The sequence below is a fragment of the Tripterygium wilfordii genome, chromosome 19 (genome assembly GCF_013401445.1).
Source record: "Tripterygium wilfordii isolate XIE 37 chromosome 19, ASM1340144v1, whole genome shotgun sequence".
In the NCBI taxonomy this organism is placed as follows: Eukaryota; Viridiplantae; Streptophyta; class Magnoliopsida; order Celastrales; family Celastraceae; genus Tripterygium; species Tripterygium wilfordii.
Genome location: NC_052250.1, coordinates 5,430,131 through 5,438,189, shown reverse-complemented (window position 1 = coordinate 5,438,189; position 8,059 = coordinate 5,430,131). Strand labels below are relative to the sequence as shown.

Here is an 8,059-nt window from a genome sequence, read left to right as displayed (position 1 = left end):
CACATGTTCTAGCGGAACTAGAATTAAGGAAATCAATTGTCGACAGCCATGAACAAGGTTTAGTGGATTGATTGGTTGTTATATTTCTTTAGATCGTAATGAGTTGTTAGCCTTGGGGTTAAAAACTACAAACCGAATAGGATTAATCGATTGGTAATAATATTTGTTGGCACCACGAACAAACGAACCAACATATTTAAGAAATAATCAACGCTTAAATCAGAACCATAACTGTGTATTTGTTAATTGAATGCTTGTAATAGGATTACTAGGTGAAATCATTGCCCTAGTGTTCTTCTCTTATTGGATACAAAATCTGAATTTTATTTCTTTGCTTGCTTATTTTATTTAGATCAATCAATTCTTCCTTTTTTCACAAATCTCAATCATTCATCAAGTTAGGTACATTAATTAGATTAATTAGTCTATCTGGGATCAGCCTCATACTTGCATGCACCGTGCTAATCGTAGACTTTTATGCACTTGCGAGAATTATTATATCAAGTTTTTGACGCCGTTGCCGGGGACTAGTTTAATTTAATTGTGTACATAGCTTGCGTTTTCTTTTAATTTTTAATTTTTTTACTTTTCAAGTTGTAAGCAATGACAGCAATAGTTCCAGCTTAGACGATGGGTGATCTTGGCATCCCCACCATTCCGGAATCCCTATCTTGTATCATACTTCCGATAGCATCTAGAAACTATGAGCTTAAGACCATTCACTTCAATATGATGCATTCTTTTCATGGTTTAAGTTCGGAAGATCTGCTTAATCACATTCGTGAAATTTTTAATATGGTTTCTAGCATGTCTTTAACTACAAGAGTCACTGAGGAACATCTAAGGATGAAGATCTTCCCTTACACTATGAAGGACAATGCGAAGATGTGGCTCAATAGTCTGCAGCCTGGATCACTCCGTATGTAGACAGAGATTCAAAACAAGTTCTTGGAGAAATTTTCTCAACTCAGAAAACTGACGCATTAATGGACAAGATCATGCAGTTGGAACAATGATGTGATAATTATATACATATAATTATACATCCCTTACATGCAATCTTATATTGTTTAGAGTCAAATTGGGATTTATGCTACCTAAGAATTGTATATTTTCACATTGCAGGTGCCTAGGAGCATACAGGACCAATTGGAGTCAAATCAGAGTAAAGATTGAAGGAAGTTGCAAAATCTGCCAGAACGAAAATCAGATCGATTCGATTGAGCCACAATTTCGATCGATCACACCAGCCCAGATCGTGATTTCTGCACTTTCCAGATTTCTAAAAAACCCTAAACTCATGTGGGTCCGACTCAAAACGACACCAATCATCATTATAAATGACTATAGGGTTTAGAGGGGTATAAATAGGTAGTCTTCAGGGTTTTAGGGGGGATCTCTCTCACACTCTCACACAATCTACCACCATTGGAGAGCTTGGAAGCACCTTTGGAGCTCGGAGAATAAAATGGTCTACAAGGGAGTTTTCTCTCTCCTTTTCTATCCTAGTTTCTATGGTTGATTTTCTGTGTTTATTGATATATTTTGGTTCCATGAGTGTCTAGATTTCTTTACTATGGTGTTAATGTAACCAAACCTTGAAGATTCAATAAACTTGGTTTCCTTATTTATTGATTTCTCTCTCTTCTTGATTGTCTATGGGTGTGCTTAATGCTTTTGGATGCTTGATCACCATCTAAATGATTTGTTGCCTAGATTGAGACCGGAAGGAGATTTCTAGGGTTTGCCTCAAGCCATAGATAACATAAGGTGTATGAATCATAGAAATATAGGGGCGTGACCTATGCAATCGCTAAATGGTTAATCCACAAATCTTAATGGGTCTTTGTCTTTTGAATCCGATTGTTAGACATAACAGGGATTAGAGATAGAAATACTTCCGGTGTGACTAGACATAGAGCATTGGATAGGATAAGGAAACCAATTGTCATTATTAAGAGAGGAATTAGGGATTAAGGAACCAAGGGAGTTGAATTGGATAGGTGAGGTGAAATTAATTGCCCTAGTGCTTCCCATCTTTAATTAGATTTGTGATTACTTAATTGCTCTGTTGTTCCTTGCTTTAGTTTAGTTTAAAAACAAAAACCAATCATGAATCCTTTTACCCAATTTTCATAGTTGTTGCTTATTTTGACATTGATTTTGATTGCCAACATATCCTTGTGGGAACGATAATTTACTAGCTTTTTATTACTTGTGCGATTTGTGCGCTTGTAATTAAATCCATATCCAAGTTTTTGGCGCTGTTGTCAGGGATTGAGGCAATTGGTTTCTGTCAAATTAGGTTTTTCAATTGTGCTAATTGGTTTTTAATTTTTCTACAGAATTTCTGTCTCTTTTATGAGCATGGGAAGGCGTACTCTTAATTCGAAATTGATTGATATTGATTTGGAAATTGAGAGGACACTTCACAATCTTAGGCGGGAGCATACTAATAATATCATGGAAGGCATGAGAGACAATCAAGCAAGGAGGAATGTTGGTGAGCCCGGTGGAGGTTTAAATGGTAATGATGGCAATGGTAATGGTGGAGGTGCTAATGGAAGAAATGGTGGTGAAGAGGTTGAAACCCTCCTAGGAAATTTGATCCTCGCTCTCTTGAGGATTGTGCTAGGCCTACTTGGGATACATCTCCTTCAAGCATCCGCTATCCTCCTATCAATGCTACTAATTTTGAGATCAAGTCAGCTATCATCAACATTATCTCTAACTCGGTGAGTTTCTATGGTTTTCCTAATGAAGAGCCCAATGTCCATCTGCGCTCTTTCTTGCATGTGTGCACTACTTTTGGGATTAACAGAGCTTCTAAGGATGTTATCTTGTTGAGATTATTCTCATTTTCTTTGAGGGACAAGGCTAAGAGATGGTTGATGTCCTTGCCTCCCAATGCTATCACCACTTGGGATGAAATGGCGGAGCAATTCTTGGCAAAATTCTTTCCTCCGATCAAGGCAGTGCAAATTAGGGTGGATATCTTGTCTTTTGCTCAAAAGGTTCTTGAATCATTTTATGATGCTTGGGAGTGCTTTAAAGGCATTATTCGAAGTTGCCCAAACCACGAACTTCCGGAATGGGTGGTATATCAAGTCTTTTATAATGGGTTGAGCATGCATACTAAGGAGACTATTGATATGGCTGCGGGACATTCTTTTATGACCAAAAATCAAGACGAGCCTCGAGAATTACTTGATAAAGTGGCCAAGACCACTAACTCTTGGTCCTCGATGAGGGGGAATCCAAAGCAAGGGGAAAGTTGTAGAGATGATGAAGTTATGTCTACCTTGGCTATTATGGCAAAGAAGATTGATGCATTGACGCTAAATCAAGCTCAAGGAGTGCATGCTATGCAAAGCATACCTTCGCATATGTCTTGTGATTATTGTTGTGGACGTCATCATACGGGGGAGTGTCTTATTGCTTCTTCTTCTAAATCTAGTGACCAAGTGAATGTCCTTGGTGGAGGTAATTTCAATCAACCCCGCAATGATCCTCATTCCCACTTCTACAATTCGGGGATTTATGAATCACCCAACTTCTCTTGGAGCAATACTCAAAATGTACAAAATCCTCAACATCTAGTGCAACCCCAAGAGAAGGAGAGGGATCTTGATGAGATGTTTTCAAAGCTAGCCAGAGGCCTAGATATACTTACAACTCATACCTCCCAATTTATGACAAGGACAGAACAATACATGAGCGAAACCGATGCCACTATTCAAGCTCAAGCAAATTTGATGCAAAACTATGAAGATTCCATCCGAAATCTTGAGGTACAAATGGGGCAAATAGCTAACACTGTATCATCTAGAGAAAAAGGGTACATTGCCAAGCCAATTGGAGGTGAATCCAAAAGGGAAGGATAAGGTGCAATGCATGGCAATCACTCTCTGGACTGATAAGGTAGTTAAAACTGTTGTTGATCTAGATGTCGAAAAGGCAAAAATTTTACAGGAAAAGGAGGAGTGCGGCAAAACAGGGGGAAAAGAAGTTGAAAAGTGTCTAGGGGCTATTTTCGATCGATCGGAGGGGGTTCCTGATCAATCAAACCTCTTTGGTAAAAATTTACCCGAGGCGAATTCCGATCAATCGGACCCCATCCCGATCGATTGGCAAGATGCAGAAAAGGGTGAAAAAGTGAAAAATGAGAAAAATATACAGACGTGGTATACTGTGGAATTAGATTGGCCTGATAGTTCGCTTCCTGCACCTCCAGTCAAAAGTTAAGGAGCAACAAGAAAAGGGATGATCAATTCTCTAAGTTCTTGAAGGTATTCAAAAAGCTTCAAGTGAACATCCCATTTGCCGAACCTTTAGAGCAAATTCCTAGCTATGCCAAGTTTATGAAGGAGATCTTATCCAAGAAGCGGAGATTGAAGGAGTATGAAAAGATTCAACTAATCAAAGAGTGTAGTGTCATTGTGCAAAGGAAACTCCCAATCAAACAAGAAGATCCGGGAAGTTTCACAATCCCGTGTACTATAGGTAACACCTTGATTGAGAGATCCTTGTGTGATTTTGGAGCGAGTATCAATTTGATGCCATTATTGATTGCAAAGCAAATTGGAGTGAAAGATATTAGTCCAACCACGGTGTTCTTACGAATGGCGGATAGATCTATAAAGTACCCTATTGGCATAGTAGACGATGTTCTTGTGAAGGTAGGTGAGCTTATGTTCCCGGTGGATTTTCTTATCTTAAATATGGAAGTCAACCCCACTACTCCCATAATCTTGCGAAGGCCATTCTTGAGCACCGGGAGAGCTTTGATAGATGTTGAAAAAGGGAAGCTTACTTTGAGAGGTGCGGGACGTGACCAAATCACTTTTAAGGTGCTTGGTAATAGAAGGCAAGAGGAGGTTTCTCAACAATGCTTCCAGGTGGAGCATGTTGGCGTGGTCATTCCCGACACTATTGAGAAGGAAGCTCATTATATTCCGATTGTAGTTTTCCTAGGCCAAGACTCCAAAGTGACGCATGAAGTTCCCAAGGTAGCCACCCAAGCTGAAAATGATGTATCAAAGTCTCTAGTTGAGGAGCCAAAGAGAAGCAAAAGAAGAGGAAGACTAAGAAAATGAAGAAAAATACATATCCTAAAGAAGAGATAGTGATGAAGACTTGTGCTCCTTGTATGATATCTAAGCCATCAAATATTAATCCCAAGAAGCCATCAAGGGGAGTCTACACCACAACCCTCAGGGACCCCAGTTGAATTCAACAAGGGGAATCAGGCTAAAGACTATAAACCAAGCGTTTGCGGGAGGCAACCCAGGTTGTATTATTATATCCCCGTCTTTTTAGTTTTATTTTCACCTATTCCATGCATTGAGGACATTGCATATTTTAAGTGTGGGGGTGGGAATTTAGGTTTCTAGTTTTTTGTAAAAAAATAAAATTTTTGACTTCAAATGTCTTATATCATTTCATTCTTGAGTGTATTTGGATGAATTTTGTGATCTTTGAAGCATTGATGGATCTTGCCATGGACATTCTCTCCAATTGAGTTTTTCCTATCTTCAAAATTGTTTGTCCATTGTGCTTTTGTGAATATGGAACACTTGATTGTGGGGTATGAAATATGACTTGACTTTAACATTTGTGATTGTTTGAGATCAATTTGATTCTAAGTACCACTACTTGAGCAATGAAAAAAAATAGAAAAAAAAATATATTTATATAGAAAACATAAAGGAAAAAAAACAATTGTGTCTATAAATAAATGGTTTCTTTCATAAGTTTTCTGCTAAGTAACCGGACCTCTTGCCTAGCAAGCGATGAGTTTCACGTAAAAAGGTAGGAAATGAATGTTAGAGTACATTGGTGACTGGTTTAAGCTCGTAGCCTTTTTGACTCGGGTAATTAAATCCGTTGGGGTGTCTTAACACCTAGTGCCCTAAGCCAACTGGATTGGGAGTCATTGTTTGAAAGCTCGTTACGTGGGTCATTTAGAAAGCTTAAGGGGGTTGAGCATTGCACAAGTCACATTTGAGAAGAAAAAGAAAGAAAAGAAGAATGTGAATAAGAATGAAGTTTGAATAAATGCTCATTGTTTTTGCTCTTTGATTCTTATTGTTCCTGGAAAACTACATGGCCTTTGTTTATGTCACTTTGAAGCCAAATATCAAGTGAAATCATTATGTGCATCAATTTTTGAATTGTTAAGCAAGATGAATAAGATAAGATTCTTGAAGGAATGCTTTGATTGGTTTGAATGCCTTGATGCTGGATTTGTTAGTGTGGATAAGGTTGCAATTGTGAATCCATTTTATACTCTTGTTGATGGCATGAATTTTACCATTGAAGTTGTTTAATGTTTGTGGATTTCATCAGGGTAAACCCTCAGGAGACACAACTCCTCCTACTAGGGCACCTAGGGGTTTAAAGCCTTGTGGCACATGCTAAGTGTCATCGTGAGCCCTACAAAATTGACGTAGTTTAGTTTCTTATTTTTCCTTTAGTATTTGTTGTTTTGATTTTCATTTGAGCTGAATTGAGAACTTCTGTCCTTTGATCCTTAGTTTGCTCAAGGACGAACAAAGGTTAAGTGTGGGGGTGTTTGATGTGATAATTATATACATATAATTATACATCCTTTACATGCAATCTTGTATTGTTCAGAGTCAAATTGGGATTTATGTTACCTAAGAATTGTATATTTGCACATTGCAGGTGCCTAGGAGCATACGGGACGAATTGGAGTCAAATCGGAGCAAAGATTGAAGAAAGTTCCAGAATTTGCCAGAACGAAAATCCGATCGATCGGGTCGCGATTCTTATCGATCTGACTGGTTTAATGAAGACTTCCCAGAACGAAAATTCGATTGATCAGGCCCCAATTCCGATCGATCGGACCAGCCCAGATCGTGATTTCTGCACTTTCCAGATTTTCAAAAACACCCAAAACTCATGTGGGTCCGACACAAACGACACCAATCATCATTATAAACGACTATGGGGTTTAGAGAGTTATAAATAGTAGTCTTTAGGGTTTTAGGGGGATCTCTCTCACACTCACACAATCTACCACCATTGGAGAGCTTGGAGGCACCTTTGGAGCTTGGAGAAGAAGAGGGTCTACAAGGGGGTTTTCTCTCTCATTTTCTATCCTAGCTTCTATGGTTGATTTCCTGTGTTTATTGATGTATTTTGCTTCCATGAGTGGTTAGATTTCTTTACTAGGGTCTTAATGTAACTAAACCTTGAAGATTCAATAAACTTGGTTTCCACATTTCTTGATTTCTCTCTCTTATTGATTGTTTATGGGTGTGCTGAATGCTTTTGGATGTTTGATCACCATCTAAATGATTTGTTGCCTAGATTGAGATTGGAATGAGATTTCTAGGGTTTGCCTCAAGCCATAGATGATAGAGAATGCATTGACCATAGAAATATAGGGGCGTGACCTATGCAATCGCTAAATGGTTAATCCATAAATCTTAATGGGTCTTTGTCTTTTGAATCTGATTGTTAGACATAACAGGGATTAGAGATAGAGATACTTCCGGTATAAAGGACGGAAGTTATGCTCTGGATGTTGAAGTGGGTGTGGCTAGAGGAAGGCGATTGCTACAACCCAATGAGCTGAAAGTGGGCTTCCAAGTTCACTAATCTAGCTACTTGAAGAGTTATGTCTCGCCTAGACGTTAAATAAAGCACTTGGTGGGAGGCAACCCACCCGGTAAATTCGTTCCTTTTATTTCATATTATTTTTTTTAGTTCGTTATAGAAGAGCACTCATCCCACACTGAATTGAGTTTGATTATTTGTGCAGCAAATGCCGCCGAGAAAAAGCTGTACAAAAGTGCTAGATTGAAAAGTTTTCTGGGAAGCGCTCAGGACGAATCAGAATGCAAGCCATATATTGCAGAAAGCTGCGGATGTCTAGTTCCTGTAGAATTTTACGGTTCATCAATCGGAGCTCAGATGAAGAAGAAATTGATAATTTTGTGACTACTGCACAGTGCTGAAGTTTACACGGGAATTCCTTCCTAGATGGTTTCGTTTCAGGTTGTGTTACCCTAACTTAGCACGTTTCCTTTAT

At 38.6% G+C, this 8,059-nt stretch overlaps 1 non-coding gene across 1 annotated transcript; it reads right to left on the bottom strand.

Moving 5' to 3' along the window:
- Nucleotides 1–2,979: 2,979 nt before the first annotated feature.
- On the bottom strand, nucleotides 2,980–3,085 carry LOC119986358. Its single transcript, XR_005465246.1, has one exon. It is a non-coding gene; the product is annotated as a small nucleolar RNA R71 (small nucleolar RNA).
- Nucleotides 3,086–8,059: the final 4,974 nt, after the last annotated feature.